At 31.6% G+C, this 23,684-nt stretch overlaps 1 long non-coding RNA gene across 1 annotated transcript; it reads left to right on the top strand.

Annotated features, from left to right (window-relative positions):
• Positions 1-14,465: 14,465 nt before the first annotated feature.
• LOC129908844 (uncharacterized) lies at positions 14,466-23,382 on the top strand. Its single transcript, XR_008771350.1, has 3 exons — positions 14,466-15,744; positions 15,805-15,932; positions 23,297-23,382. It is a non-coding gene; the product is annotated as an uncharacterized LOC129908844 (long non-coding RNA).
• Positions 23,383-23,684: the final 302 nt, after the last annotated feature.

Genomic DNA, 23,684 nt, shown 5'->3' with positions numbered 1-23,684 from the left:
AATAACATAGTGTAGGCTGTTCGTATGGTCGAATAATGCATAAAAATATTTTTGTTATATTTTTGGAACCCTCCATTTTTTTTTATTTACAAAAAACCATTTTTACAGACCTTACGATGTAATCTATCAATATTTCAGTCATTTTTCTAACAACTCTCAATATGTTATATGTTTTTGGAAAGAGGATTGATTTCCAGACCTTTTGAATGATGTATATAAGTCTATTGTTTAAACAAATTAAGTGTAGGTTTTTATCCCACAAATCTTGAAAAAGTGATTTTTTTCCCAATTTTTTCAACTTTACCAAATTTTTTTTGCAAAATAAAACAAACAAAAAAATAAAGAAAATTTTTCAGATTTTAAATTGTTATAATTTTAGAGATTTTGCTTGGTAAAAAAAGTCATTTTTCAGACTTTTTCAAAAATCGGTTTTTACCCGTTTAATGTCAAAAAATTAAAAAACATACATTTTTTTTTCACAAATAAGCGTAGTATGTATATTTAAAATTTATATTCAATTCAAAGTTATATAATTAACTAGTTTTTTATTTATTTACTACAGTACTTTTTCTTAAATCGGGAACACGTTTTTTGAATATCGATGTGACTTGAAGAATGAATATACAACTAATTTTTTATATAACTATGAATTGAATTTGCATTTTAAATATATATGCTATGCTTATTTGTGAAAAAAAATGTATGTTTTTTAATTTTTTGACATTAAACGGGTAAAAACCGATTTTTGAAAAAGTCTGAAAAAATGACTTTTTTTACCAAGCTAAATCTCTAAAATTATAACAATTTAAAATCTGAAAAATTTTCACATGATAGCTACACTTATTAGATTTGAGTCTGTAAAGTTTTAAATTTTTTGAACGAATGGTTTGGCTGGAATTTAAAATTGATCGAACAAGGTCCAAGAAACCCCATGTTATTCCCATAAGAAACTTCAACCGCTTGGCGGCACGGGTTAGAATTAAGTTAGAGACTTGAAACTTGGAAAATTTTTTTTTTAGTTTATTTCCAACCATATAAGATCCTAGGAGCATAGAAATTCTTATTATTTGAAAATATGGAACACCATATTGTGCACCTTGCAATTCACATCATGAAAAGCCACATTTTCTATTTACGAAAAAATAGCATTGATTCCGCAGTTTTGGTCAAATTCAACAAAAAAATACGCCAATTTGTGCCTAAATGTATATTCTTTCAGAATATAACCTTACTTTATTTTTTTGTTTGTTTTATTTTGCAAAAAAAATTTGGTAAAGTTGAAAAAATTGGGAAAAAAATCACTTTTTCAAGATTTGTGGGATAAAAACCTACACTTAATTTGTTTAAACAATAGACTTATATACATCATTCAAAAGGTCTGGAAATCCTCTTTCCAAAAACATATAACATATTGAGAGTTGTTAGAAAAATGACTGAAATATTGATAGATTACATCGTAAGGTCTGTAAAAATGGTTTTTTGTAAATTAAAAAAAAATGGAGGGTTCCAAAAATACAACAAAAATATTTTTATGCATTATTCGACCATACGAACAGCCTACACTATGTTATTTCTCGGGTGTATTTTTTTTTTTATTTTGTAGCACAGTGTTATTATTAAATTAGTAAGATGGATTATTGTAGGGGCTTAAACTTTTTTGTATAACATTTAAGCCCTTATAATAATCCATCTTACTAATCTAATAATAATGACTTTTCAGTGAATTAGAAAATTTTGAAAAGTAAAAAAAGTTTTTATATTTTTGTTTAACTTTGACCTCGAATATCTTTCAAATGGTTAGATTAATAAAAAAAGTTAATAAGACCTTTTTTGTGGAACAATCTGTTTCCTACAAGAATATGTCATGCGCGTTTGATCAGGGCAGGTTTTAGGGGGGGGGGGGGGCAGCCTGGGCCGTCGCCCAGAGGCGCAAGCACTGAGGGGCGCCGCACATAGGAGTATTTGCAGTAAAAACCTGGTCATAAGTCGATTTTCTGAAAATCAAAATTGATACCAAAAAGTTTGGCAAAGTGGATGCAAAATAAACATGTGTCAATATGCTGCACTCATTTTTTTGTTTTTCGATCGTGTTTTGTTAAAAAATGAGTTCAAAGTTAACTGTTACATCCACCTCATTTTTATTTGAATGCGAAGTATTTTGGTAAGTGTTATTCTATATGCGATATCGAAGTGTTGTGATAGAAATCTAAAAAAAATTTAAATGGAGAATTCTTTTTCAGTTATTTATTAACGATATTAATAAAGTTTTGAAAATGTTAGATGGTTTTTTCTATTTTAATTCGGGCTTAGAACTAGTATCTAAAAACTTGATATTTTTGGTAAGTTATTATTTGAACTTTAATGATTTTGTTTAAGTATACCCCGGTATTCTGCGATGAATTGAAACTTATGAGTTAGTTTATATATTCTTTAACACAATGCAACAAAAATTGGGTGCTCTTAGGTGCTCTTTAGAGAATCGGGGGTCAATTAGTTTTTGACTTTCTGATAGAAAATACTCCTTACCTTATGCAAGGTTTTTTATTTTTAAATTAAATTTACTGATGTTATTAGTGTATTTTATTTTGGGTGATCTTAATTAAGGTTGGGGAAGAGAGAAAAGAAACTGAGAATTGGATATTAGGGATGAGGAAAAAAATTTGAGAAAAATAATGTCAACAGGCCATTAATCAATTTTTTAGTTTTTGGTAAAAAAATAAAAATAACAAAAACTAGGTTTACATTGTATTTTCTTGTAGGAATACTCATTTTAAACAGAAATAATAACAAAAACCACACAAAATAATTATGGCCAGGTTTTTGATGACAATACTCCTATGTGCGCCGCAGGCGCCCCGAACTTTTACGAAAGTTTTATAAATAACGAAGTCTATCCAATCGATGTTTTATTTATTTTTACTTTCACAAAGGCGCCCCAATTTTTTTCTATTTTACTTTTTCAACGGCGCTCGTATTGTTTGCTTTAAACTTTTTGAAGAATGAAGGCGCCCCCCAGTTTTGAGTTAATTTGTTTGGCTTCCGGAAGGACAATGGTGTCCAAAATCTTCGTTCATCTTCACCTAATACTTATAAAGGTATGTCGTTTTCGATTGGCCGTCCGGAAGCGTCCGGAATCATTCAGAAGCCTGCTACAAGTTTTTTATTCTCCTACTGAAAAAAAAAACAAAAAAAATTATTTGATTTTTCACCAATACAGATATTAAGATTCAGAATTGGGTGGAAGTGATTCAAACTTTTTTATTGGATTTCAGAATGAGTGAATCATTGAGTGATTCCAATCGAAAACGACATTAATGTACCTAGTTGAAAAAGTTTTTGAAAAAATATTGTTCAAATAAAACCAACTGTACCTACTCTTTAAATGTGTTTAAACAAAAAAGTCAGAAATAAAGGTAAACTTGTCAATTGAGCCTAAATGTATGTACTTTAATAAACTGCACATTGTCAATAAATGCATTAACAAGTATATGAGAGGTAAGACATAATCTGCTATTGCTTTTTTCGTGATTTTAAAAATTGTTTTAAAATGAATTTTTTTTGAGAGGCGCCACTTGCAATCTTGCCCAGGTGCGCCGGTAGTGCTTAAACCGGCACTGCGTTTGATCATTATAATTTTTCAATTTGCTAAAAAATTAAGAACAAAAAACGAATTTTTAAAGATTTGTGGACCTCAAATATCTACTTAACGGTTAGAAAATTCAAAAAAATGTATTTAAACCTTTTTTGTAGAGCGTTAAATTTTCTACAAGAATTTGTAAAAAAATTGGCTAAAAAGTCAATTAATAAAAAAATTATTTTTTTTTTGTAGAAGCTTGATGTAAAAATGGAAAATTGAAAAGCGGAGGACCTCCCCATTAAGATAAAGAGCTCATATTTGGTGAGTATATTCTAGAGGTGTCTAGCAATCGAGTTTTCGAGGTACCAAATCAAAAAAACGAATTTCGATTTTTTTGACCCATTCTAATGTGTTTTTATTTAAAAACATTTTTTTTTTGTATTTTTATTTTCATGACAAATAAATTTTTCCAGCTAAACTTTAAAAACGCTTATAATAATAAAATCTATAAAAAATAGTATGAAAATACCCCCACAATGTAACAAATAAAAATGTATCTAAAAAATAGAGCTCCTAGAAAGCAACCAGTGTGATTTTTATGTATAGTGAACCCAAATGCATTAGGTTGGACAACAAATTCTGGTTAGTCAGAATACTGTATTTCAAAATTCTGTACATCAAAATTCTGTATATTTTTTACAGTATTTTTACAGAACTTTGAAATACAGATTTATTTAAGAGAGTTTTTGTTATGAATTTCTAAAAGATCAACTTAATAAAGAGGCTAGCTTCTAATCTAGGTACCTTATTAGCAGCTACGGAAAAATGAGAGAGAAAACAAAACTCTTCACTTATTTAAAAAAACAATCTGAATTAAACCACCTTGCATTATATATTGATTTTGACAGTTTTTTTAAAATGTATTTTGTATGTATAAGAAAAGTTTAATTTGTGTTCCTAGAATTGATTTACTTTTTTACTTTAATAATTAGTTTGTATAAAATTACAACTTTATTGTCAATAATTATATTTAAAGCTAGTATTATGTGTTTTTTTATCAAAAATAATTTCTTGAAAAATACTGTATTGAATATACAGTATTTTGCCGTACAGAATATTAGAAAACAGAATTTTGCATGTCAGTATTTTGTTCATACAGTATTTTGACTTACAGAATTTTGTATTTACAGTGTAGTGACATACAGAATTATGGTCTTACAGTATTTTGACCCCACAGAATTTTGTCGTACAGAATTTTGAAGAGCAAAATTATGACCCGCTCAAATTTTTAGTCCTTAAATTACCTAGACAATCTTTTGCTATCATTTATTTTATGAAATTTAAGCATAAAAAAATTAATTTTAATTTTAAAAAACAATGCGGCAACATCGGCAATTTTTGACCTATAGACTTTAAAATATATTTAACTGCCGACACGTTTGAAAAAAAATATCATCAAAATCAGAGTTATTCGGCTGGGTTCCCTAATAATTTGCTTTAGTTACTCCACTATTAGCCTGAACTACATCAAAACACAAAGTAAATAAATTGCACGACTGGGGTCGCACGTACTTGCTCTTATGCTTAGAGTAACTATAATGTTAAAGCTTTTTATTCAAGAAATTTAAAATTTGATATTCTGAAGAAATTTCATAAGTAGTATAAAAAAATTAAATCTGTTTTTATAATTAATTAAACTCCGTTATAAATTATCTGAAAAAAAAAAAAAATATGCCATTTTATTTCTTGTATAAAAAGGTATTTTTATAAAAAAATTTTCGAAAATTGTAGGAGCCGTTTTTTCAAAAATTAATTTTTTATATATAAAATGTTTTTAACATTTTTCAAAAAAAAAGTTGGTATGCCATTTTGAAGAAATAATTAATTTACACATTAAAACTTAATTTCAAAATTTTTCATTGATCCGTTTTCAAAAAATTGATTTTTCAAAAAAAAATTTTGAAATATTTTTTAAAAAACCAAAAATGCGTTTTTTGAAAATTTTCTAAAATTTTAATATTATCTTTAGTTACACACTTTTGTATAAAAATTTTCATTTAAATCGGGTTAATGTTGTACGAGATATTCAGAAACGAAAAAAACCGTTCTATGACAGGTACCGTTAATAACGGTACAAAAAATATTTTTTTTATTTTAAAAGTTGGCTCTTATGTGTAATACTACACGCAAAAATTTTAATCAAAATCGTTAGAGCCGTTTTTGAAAAAAATTAACTCTTCTGTTTCCGTTATATGGCAGGTACCGTTAGTTTTGGTCATAAAAAAAAAATTTCAATTTCCCCTCTAGGGAATCACCAAAAACTGCTAACTACCAAGTTTGAAGAAAATCACTTCACTCGTTTAGGCTGCAGCTCCAGATAGAGACAGACAGACAGACAGACAGACAGACAGACAGACAGACAGACAGACAGACAGAATTGCCGGACCCACTTTTTTGGCATTCTCCATCATCGTAATGTCATGTAAAATTGTTATCTCGAGTTCGATTTTTTTTAACGAATCCTAAACTTGCCCTATAGTACCTATATCGCAAGTAAAAAAGTACGAAAAAGTAAACAAAGCTCGAAATATAAAAATCCCATGTATATTTACCTGACATCTATTGCAAAAAAAATAACTAAAAAAGCTCTCTTGTTTTTGAAGTTTTGAAATTTCAAATAAAAAAAAATTGAAAAAGTAAACAAATTACAGTCAACTCCATCTAAGTCGAATTGTTACAGGACACGAAAATTGGTTGGAGTTAGAAGAAAATTCTACTAAGAGGAATCTATTTAATCTTTTTGCTGCAGGCGGTTTCATTTAAAACGGTAAAAAAAATTGAGTTAGAGGTAAATTTGACCTAAAGGAAGTACGACTTATAGGGAATCGATTGTATTTGAAGTTGCAATTGTTTGTCAAAAGAGCTTTTTTTCGCAAAATGACAGGAACTATGTGATCGAAGAGCTACCTTACGGGAAGGATATAAAATATTGTTTGAGTGTATTTGTTTTTAAAACTTTGTGAAAATTGAAAGCTTGGTTTGTTCAAGCTTTTTGAATCTAATACTTTTTTAAAATGAAAGAGAGATACAAACAAGCTACTAGGAGGAAGAAGAAAAAACATCGTGTTTACCTACTTTTTTGTACTTTTTTGACTTTGTGTTTTGATAAGCAATCAGATAACAATATTGAATTTTTCAATCAAGAACAATCTATTCTACAGAATAACAAAAAAAAAAACGTCAAATTCAAAAATATTCAAAATAAACGTCATTTTTATTCATAATTGTTTTTGTTTTCTTGTGTTCCGTTGTATTGTATTGTTGTATTTTTTATCAAAGCAGCTTTGAAAGTTGACACAATTTTTTTGTTGGGATTATTCCTTAGAATTAATTGTATTCGTCTCTGAAAGAAGCAGATAGTTTTATTTGTCTATAATGTTTTTTTCTAGGAATAAGTACTAACTGACTGTTTAACTGACTATTGAAAAATTAATTATTTAAATATTAGTGATTTTGAGTGAATTCTGTTTTGAAAAAAAAGAAGAGAATTTCTCTTCTGAGAAGCGTTCTGTCAGTCAAATTCGTGCGAATAAAACTTTCGGAAGGCTTCTGAATGATGCCGGACGCTTCCGAAGTGCCAATCGAAAACGACATTAATTTTTTTTAAACCCAATAACATTTTTTTGTAATATTGTTTCTAAATAAAGCCTTGGAGCTTTTGAAATATTCTCAAAACTCAAAATTTTGCCAACAAATGAGAATGCAAAAAAAAAAAACAGTATCGATAAAAATGAGACCTATATGCAGTGGCGTACACACCTTTAGGGCAAGCGGTGCGGTGCCCCGGGATCTCCGACACGCCACAGGGTCCCGAATGGAGACAATTCAGGGGCCCCAAACAAATAAATAGCTTTTCTGACAAAAAAAAAAAATATACAGGGTGTCCGGTAGAAAATGGATAAGCCTAAAATGGCTGATAGGTGCACTTTTGACTGTTCTGAAACCGAATAGAAAAAGTTTCTATCGCAACCAGTTTAGAAAATATTAGCTTTTTTTCGTTCAGTGTACTTTAATTTTCATCATCTTACGTTTTCTTTAACCACAACCACGAATGAATGAATTTTATCAATTTCTTATTTTTATAATTTTCTACAATAATTGGCTCACTACATAAGAAGTTAAAAGTTTTTAAAACTGTTGCATCTTTTCTTTAAAAAAATTTTGAAATTAGTTTTTCGATGCAATATGTAAAAAAAAATATTTTATGAAAATTTTCAAACACCTGTGGTATAAAAAAAAACCATAGGAACGTAGGTGGCCAACTTTTTTAAAAATATGCGCGTCCAAAGGGGATTGCAGAATGGTAAAAGTTTTTATCAAATCTAGAGTTACTAGAAAGTTATTGGTACCAAAGTCCAAAAAAAGCCTATTATTTTAAAAAATTATTTTAACTGTAAAATCTTAAGTTTTTCACATTGCTGCCACAAATGCATGGATTCCATCAGTTTTTTTTAATCACTCATATTTTACGATAATTCTTCTTACACATAACTATTAAAAAAGTCTTATAACCGTTGAAAAATGGCTATACAAAAATAATTTAACTTTTTTTTTAATGCAAAGTAGAAAAAAAAATAGTGAGCCAATTATTGTAGAAAATTATAAAAATAAGAAATTGATATAATTCATTCATTCGTGGTTGTGGTTAAAGAAAACGTAAGATGATGAAAATTAAAGTACACTGAACGAAAAAAAGCTAATATTTTCTAAACTGGTTGCGATAGAAACTTTTTCTATTCGGTTTCAGAACAGTCAAAAGTGCACCTATCAGCCATTTTAGGCTTATCCATTTTCTACCGGACACCCTGTATATACTAGACTGATTCAAAAAAAATTTTTTTTTTTGTTCAAAGCATTGTTGAAAATATTGTTGGAAATGACGAAAAAAAAATACTGTAAAAGTTTCAGCCCTTAATGTTAACATTTAGTACCGCCGCATCGCAATTTTCTATTTCCCATACGATTTGTATGGGAAAGATTGTGTATTTGTGTTTAGAATTTTGAATCTTTTTAATGGTTCATCCAAAAGAATTGATTAAAATAACTTCATTTTAAAATTAATATTAAGTTTATAATTCTAGCTTTTGAAAAAAGTATCAATCAAAAATGTAAGTGTTGCCGTTGTTTTTTAATATTTTTTTTAAATTTTAAGTATTTTTTTTAGAAAATTGCCCCTCCCTCCAAAAAGGGGGGACATTGACCCTCCCTCCCATAGTAAACAATGATTGTATTTAACCCCTCTACAAAATCTCATTATCAGTTCTTGGTGCTTAAGTAATCGTACTTTCCCCTCAAATGTTTCTGTTTTACTTAAGTAAAACTAAAAATGCGAAAAAAAGATAAATTAAAATGGCCATACTTCGGTCAATTTTCAATGAAAAAATTTATTGAGTAGAGCATTTTGAAGGAAATTTAATCTTATTGTTTTCTTTGGAACAATGTTTATGTCTATCTCAACCCAAAAAAAATTCAACTAAAAAAGCAAAAAAACTCAAAAAATCGATTTTTTTGATATTTTTTTTATGATTGTTTCGACTATTTTGGTATGGAAATTTTTTTTTTCAATTTTTTTTTTTTTTTTTTTTTTTTTTTTTTGACGGGAGGAAATCTTCAAAAGACACTTGGCAGTATTCGACACCAAGTAGTGTGGGACTCTTAACCACTAAAACCACCTCTTTATCAGGACCAATCTTGAGAGATCGACATCAGATTTTTCTTTCTTAACTTTGTAAAATCACTTTGGGGGAAGTTTAAACTTTTAATACTTTCCCATGTTTTTTTAGACCATAAGCTCATGAGGCTTGGTTCTTCTTAATCTCCGAACATGGTTTCTTGTATTCAAGACGGACACCATTTCAGAATTGGCATGACATTGCAGTCTCTGATTATGGGATACAGCGTATTTTTTAACAACTTCTGTAACCGTTTCTATTTGTAAGTCACGATGTAGATCGCTATTTCTTATGTACCAGGGTGCATTAACTATTCCACGAAGGACTTTGTTTTGGAATTTTTGGATGATTTCGGTATTTGTTTTCTTTGTACAGCCCCATAATTGAATACCATAGGTCCAAACAGGCTTTAGTACTTGATTATACAGCATTATTTTGTTTTGGGTTGATAAATCAGAGTTGTTACCAAGTAACCAGTACATTTTTCTATATTTCAAGTTTAGTTCTTCTCTTTTCTTTTTGATGTGCTCTTTCCACTTTAGCTTTGCATCCAAAGTCATTCCAAGGTATTTGGCCGTATTGGCGTAAGGTACAGCTTGATTATTAATGAATATTGGAATATTGTTTATCTTTTTATTTGTAAAGTTTATATGTGAAGATTTTGTTTCATTGAGTTTGATACGCCATTTTTCGGTCCAATCTCTGACTGTGTCGACGGCATATTGCAGCTTTACTGCTCCCCTAGAGACACATTTGTCGGGTACCAAAATTGCGGTATCATCTGCAAAAGTAGCCATTATGGTGTGATTCCCAACTGGGATATCCCTTGTGTATAGTAAATACAGGGTAGGACCTAGGACACTTCCTTGTGGTACACCGGCTTCTATTTTCTTCAATTCCGAATATTCTTGATCGTACCTTACTCTAAACAATCGGTCTGAGATGTACGATTTTAATATTTCATAGTACTGTCTGGGAAGATCCCTTTGCAGTTTGTACTCAAGTCCCTCATGCCAAACCTTGTCAAAGGCTTGAGCAACATCTAAGAAAATAGCTGAACAGACTTGTTTTTCTTCTAATGCTTTTTCTATTACATCCGTTATTCTATGAACTTGGTCTATCGTGGAATGCTTATTTCTAAAGCCAAACTGATGATTTGGGATTAACCTTCTTTCTTCTATAATTTTGCTAAGTCTCTTCAGAAGCAGTTTTTCAAAAACTTTTGCCATAATTGGTATAAGCGATATTGGTCTGTAAGACGTCACTTCTGTAGGTGGCTTACCTTGCTTGGGTATGACAATAACTTCAGCAATTTTCCAATGGTGTGGGACATACCGTTGCTTAAGGCATGCATTTATTATATATTGGAGTTTTATGAAGGCTTTCAAAGGCATTTCTTTCATAACCTGAGCAGTAATAAGATCGTAACCTGGTGATTTTTTATTTGATAGTTGATGTAAACACATACTTTTTACTTCTTTTAATCTTACAATTGGTATTTCACTTTCATCTATCTTATCAACAAGCTGTAAGCTATTTTCAGCCGCGTTTGTTGGGTATGGCTTAAAAACATTCGCAAGATGCTCCGCGAAAAGGTTAGCTTTTTCTTTTGGGTTACCGATCCATTTCCCATCTTGAGATTTCAAGGGAGAGTTTAGTAACTGCGGTCTTTTCAGGCGCTTGGCTGCTTTCCATAGCGAAAAATCGGTTGAAGCATCAGTCGTTAAATTCTTTAGGAATGTACTGAGTGAATCATTTTTGAATTTATAAATTTGTTTTTTAAGATTGTTGCTTATACAGTTAAACGTTGTTTTATCATCTGGAAATCTAGTATTTTGCCATTTTCTTCGAGCTCTTCTTTTCTCTATTATCAACTCTCTTATCTCTAAAGGATATTTTATTTCACTTTGTCTTCCATTAGAAAATGTTGGAGTACTTTCTTCAGCGGCCTGTTGCACATCAGCAATAAATTGTTCCACTTCATGGTCAATTTGCTCGATTGTATCCATGGGAGATCTTAAATTTATAAAACTTAAAAGCCTTTCTCTAAAATCACTCCAGTTTGTTTTCTTATTTACAAGCTTTGGATTACTTTTTTCTATTACTTCCGATTCACTTAGTGATAGAATCACTGGAGTATGATCTGATGACAAGTCATAATTACCTTCGACACTAATGTGATTTCGTTTGATTCCTTTAGCTACGAAAAAGTCAATAAGGTCTGGTATTTTGTTAGTATCGGAAGGCCAGTAAGTAGGCGACCTGGAGGAATAGAATTCGCAATTGTATTTACGGCCTGCTTGGAAAAGTCTTTTGCCTTTAGTTGATATAAGTCTTGAACCCCAATGGGTGTGTTTCGCATTGAAGTCTCCACCAACAAGAAAGTTATGCCCAAGAAGATTTAATAGATCTGTATAGTCATCTTCTGTCGGGGAGCGCCTTGGTGGGCAGTATATAGCTGCTATCTTAAACTCTTTCTTTTTCATACCAATACTAATAGTTGTTACTTGCATATTTTCATTAGTAAGCTTGGTTTCTTCATAATGTTTTAAGCTTTCTTTTATAAGAATCGCCGATCCACCTCTTGCCTTGTCAGCTGGATGTGGAGCGTGGTAACATGAATAGTTTTCTATTACATTATCTAGACTTTGTCCATTGGAGAAGTGAGTTTCGGACACCAGGCAAATATCTATATGTTCTAGATCTAAAAAGATTTTTAATTCTGATAAGTGTTGTAAAAGACCGTTTGCATTCCATGTAGCGATTTTAAGTGTTCTGTCCATCATTGTTTTTTAAGAGCGACTTTTTCGCTTAACTGTTTGATATTCAAATCCTGTTTATCAATTCTTTGAAGAATGAGGTGTAGCATTTCTTTTATGGAAGTCTCTTCATTCTTCCGCACATTTTTTAGAATCTGAGAATAGGCTTTATTTTCATCGCTTTTACTTTGAACAGCTTTTTTAGGCGGTTCATTCTTAGTATTGTTTTCAGCAGTTAAATCGGTATTTACTACGTTTCTGGGTTTGTCTCTAGCAGATGTATTTTTGCTTCTGAACTCTTGGAATTTTTTGGCAACTGGGCAGCCTCTATAGCTTGCCGGGTGATTACCCTGGCAGTTCACACATTTTGCTTTCTGATCTTTGCTCATCGGACAATTTTTAGTTGCATGTTTTCCTTCGCACTTTACACAAGCAAACTCGCGGTTGCAGTATTTTTGGGTATGACCAAAAGCTTGGCAACGTTTGCACTGCGGAACAACTTTAGATTTTCGGAGCGGTTCAATTTTAACAGCTATGCCCAAGATTGATCTTACTTTATAAATCTCCTCGATACTTTGTTTACTGTCAAAAGTTAGCATGAATAAAGGTAGTAACCTCTTACTTGTCGTCGATTCTCCAGAGGAGTTTTTAATTGTCTCGTTCTTAAATAGATTGACTGCATCAAGGGCTTGAAAGCCTTTTTCTACAAGATCATCCACTACTTCCTCGGGAGAGCACGATGAATGAAGACCTCTGGCTACTACTTTTGTTGGACTTGTAGCTTTGTTCTCGTATGAGTGCCATTGAATTTTGTGTTTGCTCAGTTCTTCAGTGACAGATCTATACTCGTCGGCTTCTTCGACTATGACTTTCCAGTTGTCTTTGTTGTACGATGTGTATTTGCAAGCTTTTTTAGTACATTTTTCTATTATTTTCTTGAGATCTCCAAAAATTGGAAATCCTGAGATCATAATTGGTGGTGGTGTAATTTTTTTGCTGCCTTTAGCGTGAGATTTTGATTTAGCATCAGCTACCGCATTATTCACTTTTTTAGTTTCTGTAATCAACTCTTTATTATTTACAGCTTCAGAGCTTTTCTGATTTCTTAAACAAATCTCGGGACTACCTGTTGCTTTACGTTTCTTTGTGATACGCTTATTTTTCTTTTTCTCAGTTTCGAACAAGAGTTCTTCTTCATCAGTTTGATATTCAGGTTCCATATATCTTGGACTTAACTGAAGCGTGGACTCTGCATCTTTCTTGCTAATCAAGGAAACTTTCTCTTCGAGTTTTTTCACTTGCAGCTGAAGACTTTGAACTAGAACTTCAAGTTGTTTTCTTGCCGCTATTTCAATTTGCCATTCATCATAGTAGTTTTTTGATTGGTCTTTCTCTTTTTCTTCGATGGAACTCTGTTGATCTGTGATGTCGATCTCTTCATTGATCTTGGTTCCTTTTTCGCTGATGTTTTTAACATCTGTAGTATTGTTTGAGGTTGTCGATGATGTAACCCCTGAAGTTAATTTGTTTGGGGGAGTTCTTTGCATCTTTGAACTCCGTCTCTCAATATTTATAAGCAATAATTGGTCCTCCCCAGAATCCATAGGACCGACCTCTAAAGAGAGTGGATTTACCAGTTTAACTGGATTGCCACCTGGGGTATTTAATCTATTCGTTTTGTTCATTGCCATAATTTTTTTTTTTAACTGTGTTTTCGTACCATAAATAGGTCAGTTACTTCTATCCATAGTTTATATTCAGCCGCCCCACAGGGTACAGACGCTGACCAGTGTGCCGCACAATATGTGTCAGACGCTCTTGGATTTAATTGTGAGCTGGTGCATTCAGAGCGATATTTCTGTTCTTTTGCTCCTAGTTCCTGAAAAGATAACTCAGGTGACTCAGCTCGTGGATCGAAAGGATCCAACGCTCGTCGTTAGTTGGATATCCAGCGGGCACCGCGAGGAGGTGACGATGCGATTTTGCCACGCCAATTTTTCAAAAAACATTATTCCAATAGGAAATTTAATTCTCTACAAAAAGTTGTTTGTGGAATTTATCAAAATTTTGCTTGGTTTACAAGGTATATTGAAGAAACCAAAAAGGGGGCTTTTGCACCCTTATCTTCAGTTTCCACCCTCTCATTTAATAGCACTCCGCGGTTTTATCTTCTTTTATAATCCATTGAACGATTCCTACAATAAAAACCCGTGAACGTCTTAGTTCCTTATTACCCTGTTTTTTTTTTCGACATAGTCAATAGCCTATTAATTATATAAACATAAAGAATACATATCCATAAAGACAATTTAATGTATTGAAAGAATTTGCTTTGTATTTACAAAAATATTGGGTTCCGTTATTTTTGTAGTAGACGAACTCCAAAAAAAAGGTGTCTGGCGGTGAGCAAGATATCTCTGATCCAAGTCACTTAAAATTAAAAAAACCAAAAGATTAATTTTCAGGATAGACGAATACAGGTAATGAACGAAGGAATAGTCAAAATTTTGATTTTTGACAAAATGGCGGCTTCTCAAAGAAAAAAATCGTCGTTTTTCACGAAACAACGGTAACGTATATTTTTTTACAACTGAGTCGTTATAATTGAAAGTGGTAGGTATAAGTCACATTTCCAAAAAAAAAATGTTAATGTTTTTAATCAAAAATAACGTACATAATTTTAAAAAAGAGGAAAAGGAGGAACCAAAATATCAAAAAGAGGGATTTTTTGACAATTTTTAAAAAGTGGAGGGAAAGTGGATTGGGTGAACAAAAAAGAGGAAAAACGCGTCTTTAGAGGCGCAAAGGTAGCCCTGATATCCACAACTTTTCGAATCTTTTATCGGGATTAGCGGGACATTAAATTAACTAGCAGGAGAAAATATACTGGCGGGACACTTGCGGAACAAATACCGTTTTCCGGACAGTCTTGCGCATGGCGGGACGTCAGGCATCCCTATTATCCACTTTGTTGAATACATGTGTTCAAAAAAATCCATTCAAACGGTAGTTTTTCTAAAAACTTCCATAAACATACTATCGGCAGTTCGGCATTGAATTATTTGTAGGTTTACTGTGGTAATACTTCGATTAGCAACTATGGTTGGTACCTATAAATTCCACAATATTTAAAAATATCATATCGAATATCTACAAAACTGTCTACCACAGGATGGTTCAAACAATCAATCATTGACTTCGCAGGCTATGTGGCAATAAAATGTTCCTTTGCAGCAAAGCGCAATACATTTAGTATATATTTAAAGCACTCAGTAGGAATTGAGATGTCAAAAAATTAATTAATCAAAACAAGAACCCCATAATTTTGACTGTCTATACAAAAGTAATAATTATTGTAGTACATGACAATAACGTTTTGTGTGTCTATCAAATGATCAGACATTCCGACAGAATGCATTAACTTAATGTGGAATCTCTTGAAATAACACCTCTCATGACCCTAAAGGATAATAAAAGTATATTATTTACACCTGCATGACGGATTGTGAGTTCATTATTTATCTCGGTTCGCAGGGGCAAATAAAGAATGCTCAATTATAATATACTTCAAGGAGAGTGTAGGCTGCATGCATAAGCATTATGCATATCGGCAGTCGACACTAAACATTGAACATTTCCAGCAGGTATCTACAATCTACATATTACCTGTACATAGGTAAAGGAATAATTCTAACCATAAACGCATTTTAATTAATCTTCCCATATGCGGTATAAGTCGAGTCTGCTGCTCTCGACTTCATTTCTCATTTTCAGAAAAGTTTGATCTTACACACATTCTGGCGCACATGTGCTGATGGGATAAAGGATCACCCACCAAAAGCATCCGTAGTGAATATAATACATGTAAGTATTTGGTATATATCTTACTAGCTTATGGGTAAATGGAGTATTGTGGTTGTCTACTGAAGATGGTTAAATTTAAATGTCCGGCGTAACGCCTCTCTAACATCAAAAAGTTTCATAGCGCGTAATAGATTCATCTTCTTCATCGCAGTCGTAATCTTATATCGTACATAGCTCCGGAGCCTGAACTGCCAAAATGTTATTTTGTTCAGGAATATGTTTAACTGCTAAGAAGCTTTATACATCCAACAGTTTCTGAACGAATTGAGCAAAATTTCTCTTACACCCGACCGATTTCGCAATGATTTATTACACCTTACCAACAAATTGATTCGATGTGTCTTGGCTCGAACCAGTATGCCGCTCTTGATCCCTTCCCCGAAAATAAGTGAAGCTAAGCTACAACGCGTCCGTAGCCAGTTGCATGTCTATGTTTGGTGTGAATGAGGCAGCAACAGCCGTGCAAATTATTTAATTTAAATTCGACAGAACGCTTGTTCTTGCGGCGATTACGTGCAAACAGCCCCAGAGTGCCCGGTCGGCTTGTATACGTGGTCTACACTTGGGTCTGGTCCTCACTAATAATGATGTTAAGGTGATGACTGTGTTGTTTTCTTTTATTGCATTTGCACACCTAAATTGAAGTCTGAGTTGTTTGTGTGTTCTCCGAGGCGTTCTTTTAAAATACCTTGGTTTCTCAAAGGACTGACATCAAAGAGAGGTAAAAATTGCGCTTGACTCTAAAACGAGACAGTGCATGGTGAGGTAGAGAATAAGCAAGACAGAATTAATGTGAATGATGGGAACATTTGGCACAAGCTTATTGGTTTGGCTGAAGATGTGTAAAAACATTTGGCACGCCAGTCAATCAAAGACACACTTTACTACTTTGGCATAGCGTAACCGGAAGATCGTGAAATGATCGCGTACACGATCACGAAGTCATAACTTAAAATGAGTTTTTTTCTTTAGATCATTTGTTTATGTCTCTCTCGGAGGCTAACGATTGTGTTCGTTGTTATAATTAATAAACTGTGGTAAATTTTTAAATATTTTTTAAAGCTTTAAGCAGCAAAGTTTTGTGCCCTACAATCTTAAAACGCGAACCATTATGCTCACTAGCCCAGCTCTAATTTGAGGTGTTTATACATTTAACAATTAAATACCAATTAAACCGTTTCCGGCTCGCTGTAAGACGGTAAATTATAATGCTTTAGGTTGTTCTATTTTATCAATTCAATTTTCTGTCTCTACTTTAATCATTTTACCAGAGAAAAAAGTATAATAACTATAATATCTGTGATTATACTCACTAAGCGACCTACGAATTAAGAAATTAACGAACAAATGATTACGTTTCTACAACTTTTCCCAACAAAAACAGAGTTAACATAGTTGGTTCCCTACCATTTAGTAGGTGAATATTAAAAAAAAAAAAAATCATATAAGAAAAACATGATAAAACTAATTGGTCGTAACAAATTATAATTTCTGGTGTCTCATGTATTTCTTATTTTGGAAAATAAAATGTCAATATCAATACAATAATTTCAAGTTGGTGGCTACTGGCTACCTACAATTTTTCGAACAAAACAGCAAAACCTAATTTTTTTTTATAATAACCGCCTACTAAAGGGATTATGTTCACTGGTAATATGGTGAACACAGTACGAGCTTAGGAAAATAGGGAGAAGTTTGAAAGGAGATACCGATGAACATTAGTTTTGAAGTTCTTAGTTTTGAAATGGGATGGGAAAGGTAACGCGTCCCACATTCGTGTAGTGCTGCTAAAGAAAGAATCTCTGTATTTGACGGTACGTCCGAAGTTGAACTTTAGGGTAAACTGATGAGCATTCCTTGAAGCGTGAGTATTACGGTTGAATTGTTTCAGGGGAGGAATGCAACTAGTTATTTTATCGGAGCACTGCTTATAAAAATATGGATAGAACAATGTGAGACATGAGACATTACGACGGTGCTCGAGAGACGTAATTGTATCAATTTATTGATCTACCTATCACCTATCATTTTTATAGCTCTATTTTGTATTCTATCCGAGAAACTCAACGGGGTTATTGGAGCACCTGCCCAGATGTGGGAGTTATACTCAAGCTTTGGACGAATATACGCCTCATAAATAATTGCTAGATCAGACAGGGAGAAAAATTTCTTGCATCTTCGGGGGAAACCAAAACATTTCGCAGCGGATTTAGCGGTGTTCCACATTAAACATGAAATCAATTCTGACACTATTAGGGTGAATAAAATTTTTTATTCACCTGAATAGAGTCAAAAATTTTACACGGCGTTAACTATTTAACGCAATTCACACATGGTCTAAGGTAATTTATTTTTGTTTATATGTTTTTTTTTGTTACTTTAAACTAATTATTTTGTTTGTATTTCTTATTAATATATGTTTCATTTTATTTTGAATTTACAATGTTTTTTTCTTAGTGTACGTTTTTTTATTTGTAGTTAATATTATCTTACTAACTACTAACAACTGTAACACTTCACTAAGTGATGAGCCGGATAACACAGTTTTTGTTGAGATATGGTCGCAATGGATATGGACAGTGTTTGCTATAAGCGCTCTTCGGCTGTGATCTGATAGAGTAAAAAAAAACGACAACAGAAAGAGCTAAAGCGGTACTCTAAAAATGTGTGAAAAATAAAACATGAATTCCTAGCTACATCACCCCCGTTACATCTTATTTGAAGACAGAAATAGTGAGAATACTTTTAATAGTAGGAACAATGAAACAAATTAATACAGTAACGGCCATATTATTCACTCTGGATTTTGTTTGGGTTAAAGTTAATTTTAAATCCAGTCGCTCAAATCCGAATTTCATAAATCCAAGGAATTAATTTTTTGTGCTCAAAAAAAAAATTTGTATAATTTGCATTTATCTCTATTTTTCTTTCAACTTGACAAAACAACTGAACACTGTGATAGTGAATTTTACATCTGGATTTAAAAAGTTAAACAGACCTCCAGAGAGCAGTTAAAATTTGTTTGGATTTAACGAGATTGGATTTAAATAAATTGCACTACTGGGGTCGCACGTACTTGCTCTTATGCTTAAAGTAACTATAATGTTAAAGCTTTTCATTCAAGAAATTTAAAATTTGATATTTTGAAGAAATTTCATAAGTAGTATAAAAAAATTAAATCTGTTTTTATAATTAATTAAACTCCGTTTTAAATTATCTTAAAAAAAATAAAAAATATGCCATTTTATTTCTTGTATAAAAAGGTATTTTTAGAAAAAAATTTTCGAAAATTGTAGGAGCCGTTTTTTAAAAAAATAATTTTTTATATATAAAAATTTTTTAACATTTTTCAAAAAAAAAGTTGGTATGCCATTTTGAAGAAATAATTAATTTACACATAAAAACTAAATTTCAAAATTTTTCATTGATTCGTTTTCAAAAAATTGATTTTTCAAAAAAAAATTTTGAAATATTTAAAAACCAAAAATGCGTTTTTTGAAAATTTTCTAAAATTTTAATATTATCTTTACTTACACACTTTTGTATAAAAATTTTCATTTAAAACGGGTTAATTTTGTACGAGATATTCAGAAACGAAAAAAACCGTTCTATGACAGGTACCATTAATAACGGTACAAAAAATATTTTTTTTATTTAAAAAGTTGGTCCTTATGTGTAGTATTACACACAAAAATTTTAATCAAAATCGTTAGAGCCGTTTTTGAAAAAAATTTACTTTTCTATTTCCGTTATATGGCAGGTACCGTTAGTTTTGGTCATAAAAAAAAATTTCAATTTCCCCTCTAGGGAATCACCAAAAACTGCTAACTACCAAGTTTGAAGAAAATCACTTCACTCGTTTAGGCTGCAGCTCCAGATAGAGACAGACACACAGACAGACAGACAGACAGACAGACAGACAGAATTGCCGGACCCACTTTTTTGGCATTCTCCATCATCGTAATGTCATGTAAAATTGTTATCTCGAGTTCGATTTTTTTTACGAATCCTAAACTTGCCCTATAGTACCTATATCGCAAGTAAAAATTGGATTTAAGATTGGATTGAAGTAGTGAATAATTATTATAGATTTGGATTTATTTTTGACATTTGACATTTCCTTCAATCCAGTTGTATTTTTAAACTATTGCATAATATGGCCGTATGTAAGTGTTAATGTATTAGAATAGGGGAGCTCGAGGAAAAAAGTAACATTTTTTACTTTTGGGAGCTGGATGCTGTCATTGTTGGAATAACAAATATCAAAATATGCCTTCTAAAATTGGTTGGTTTTCTATCTAGAAAAGAATGCAGTTTAGTTTTGATAAATTGAAAAATTCACTTAGCTGTGATCAGGGCCGTCTTTAACTTGGCTGGGGCCCTAGGGCACACAAGAAAGTAAAATAAATGGTTGGCTTAAAGGCAACGCGGGCATTTAGTCAATTTAGGCGGACAAAACACGAAATTATAAACTGATCCAAACGTACAAAACATAAACAAAAAATACCAAGACTGGAAACTCGGCGGTCAACTGACGTTTGCCTACAAGCTGCAAGGTGTGGTGAATGTCGTGAACCTATCGTTGAGTTCGTGTCCGATGCGTGGTGAATGTCGTGAATCTATAAATGTGTGCGTGTTAACGTCATATACCAACGTGGTGGCTTTCACATATATACCTATGTGATACCTATGTTGATTCTTAATAGCTGCGTTCCTTTGGAAATATCTATCTACTTTTTAGTACTTAAAGCTACTTTGAACTACTTTTGCTATATTGAAAAAGTAGTTCAAAGCAGCTTTAAGTACTAAAAAGTAGATAAATATTTCCAAAGGAACGCAGCTAATATAAATTAATCGTAAAAATAATTTTCTTTTTATGTTGGTAAGGAGATAAGTTATCCCTACTACTTCACATTATTGTGTGATAAAATTTAATGTTTTCTAAAGGTTGAACTCTAATCTAATTGAATCTGTAAAAAAAAACAACTAAGTGCAACTTCGACACATTTGCCCCTCTTAAACATTTTAGGTTTTGAAAAATGCTTACTTTTTTTCATGCATGCATATTTTAAGTTTTTTTAGATTCAACTTATTGAATTACAGAACCTGATTCCTTATATTTTTTCCTAAATTTTAAGACCTTTATCTTGGCGATACTATTAATAAAAATTCATTTATAAGCGTTTTAACACACCATTTGGGTCCATTCTTGACACTTTTGATCAAAAAGTGGTTTTGGAAGAAAAATGTTTTCATCGAAATCAACAGTTAAAATACTTAATTCCAGTACTAAATACAAGCTTTTACCTTGTTGATAAAGATGAACCGGAAAAATAATTTTGTCCGCGTAAAACTGTATCCGTTGAAAGTTTCATTTGAAAAATTGGAAAAAAGAGCTCAAACGGATTGGTAGATTTGCCAAAAACTCGGTACGTGATTTCCGGGAGCCGTTTTTATTTTATTTATATGTCTCCTTTTTAACGGATATCTCCAATAAAATAAAAAAGTTTTCGAGATATTGCAATTTTCTCAAAAACGGCTAACGATATTGCATGTAATGCTGCAAATAAGGTCGCATTTTAAAAATAAGAAAAGTATTTTTGGACCCATTTTAATGGTATCTACTTGCCATAGAACCGATTTCTTATTATGATATATAAAGATTTTAAAAATTAAAAATGTTTGGGGGTGTCAACTATTGTACCCGTCAACACACACTACAAATTCGACAGTTTTGCAAACTTCAAATTAAATTATTATCTATGGAAAAAGATAATGGAAGAGAAAAAATAATAAATAACCTTTCAGTGGACAAAAAAAAAGACACTTTTCTTGTTTTTTTGAAAATATTATTGTGGTGTTTTGGGAAAAGTGAATCACAACAAAAACATTACTGTTAAAAAAAGAGCCAAGTTCTCCTATGTTGAAATTATGCTGGCACAAAAAGTACTAATATGTAAAAGTGTACCAAGTTCTAAAGTTTGGGTTCAAATTCGTATCAATAAAATTTTGATTGTTCTCTTGACAATTTTTCTTAATAGGCTATTGATTATGTCGAAAAAAACAGGGTAATAAGGAACTAAGACGTTCACGGGTTTTTATTACAGGAATCGTTCAATGGGTTATAAAAGAAGATAAAACCGCGGAGTGCTATTAAATGAGAGGGTGGAAACTGAAGATAGGGGTGCAAAAGCCCCCTTTTTGGTTTTTTCAATATACGGGGGGACATTGACCCTCCCTCCCATAGTAAACAATGATTGTATTTAACCCCTCTACAAAGTCTCATTATCAGTTCTTGGTGCTTAAGTAATCGTACTTTCCCCTCAAATGTTTCTGTTTTACTTAAGTAAAACTAAAAATGCGAAAAAAGATATATTAAAATGGCCATACTTCGGTCAATTTCAATGAAAAAATTTAGTGAGTACAGCATTTTGAAGGAAATTTAATCTTCTTTTTTTCTTTGGAGCAATGTTTATGTCTATCTCAACCCAAAAAAAATGTACAACTAAAAAAGCCAAAAAACTCAAAAAATCGATTTTTTTGATATTTTTTTTATGATTGTTTCGACTATTTTGGTATGGAAATTTTTTTTTTCAATTTTTAAAAAACATTATTCCAATTTGAAATTTAATTCTCTACTAAAAGTTGTATAGACAATATATCAAAATTTTGCTTGGTTTACGAGGTATATTGAAAAAACCAAAAAGGGGGCTTTAGCACCCCTATCTTCAAGTTCCACCCTCTCATTTAATAGCACTCCGCGGTTTTATCTTCTTTTATAACCCAATGAACGATTCCTGTAATAAAAACCCGTGAACGTCTTAGTTCCTTATTACCCTGTTTTTTTTCGACATAATCAATAGCCTATATCGCAATGAGGGTGATTATTATCTACTCAAATAATTTTTTTATAAAAATAAAATAAAATAAAATAAAAATAAAAAAGACAATTGGCGTAAAACGACTATCGCAATGAGGGTGATTATTATCTACTCAAATAATGTTTTTACCACTAGCCGTGTTTATTAGTACATAACTGTGTTCTTAGTTTATTTAACAACAATCGATTGCTAGTAATTAAAAAAGTATTAGTTTATTATACAGAGTGTGTCCTTAGCTCCATTTTATTTTAAAAGAGGGTTAAAAAAACCGGTTTAAAACAAAAAAAAAAAGTTGGGCGGGAAAAGTCGGTGAATTGTGTCTATTTATATTTGATTTAAGTCAAAAATTTGTTGATTTTGTTTTATTTTATTACAAATTTAATAAATAGAAAAAAAGTAACTTTGTGGGTAAAATCGCGCAGTGCTTTTGTGGGTAGAGCGCGCACTTCCCCTCATATTAATTTTTTTCTTTTTTTTTAACAGGACAGAGAATTTTGAAGCTTGAATCTTGAGAAACGAACGTTGCTATTCCAGAATTCCAAAAAAGAATTGCCGTTATCTTCTTATTTAGTTAGAAATATTTTTTTGTTTGTTTTGTTTTGTAATAAAAGTTTAAGTTTTTGTATTTGAACTTAATTTGGTTTTTCTTTAATATTTTCATTCATTTTAGTGAAAACTTGGAAGTTTTGAAAAAAAGTTTTGTTTAACTAAGTATAACATAAAGTTTTTAGAAATTAAGTTACCGTAAACTGCCAAGATTCCTATTATGTGCGCACTCTTACCCAAGACTTTGCGTGATCTTACCCTGACTTTGGGGCAAGAGTGCGCACTTTGACTTCAATTGGTTTTTGTTTTTAATCTTATGAAATAT

This window comes from Episyrphus balteatus, chromosome 2 (genome assembly GCF_945859705.1).
Source record: "Episyrphus balteatus chromosome 2, idEpiBalt1.1, whole genome shotgun sequence".
Classification (NCBI taxonomy): Eukaryota; Metazoa; Arthropoda; class Insecta; order Diptera; family Syrphidae; genus Episyrphus; species Episyrphus balteatus.
Note: the sequence above shows the minus strand (reverse complement) of the source record. Positions and strands in the feature narration are given on the sequence as shown.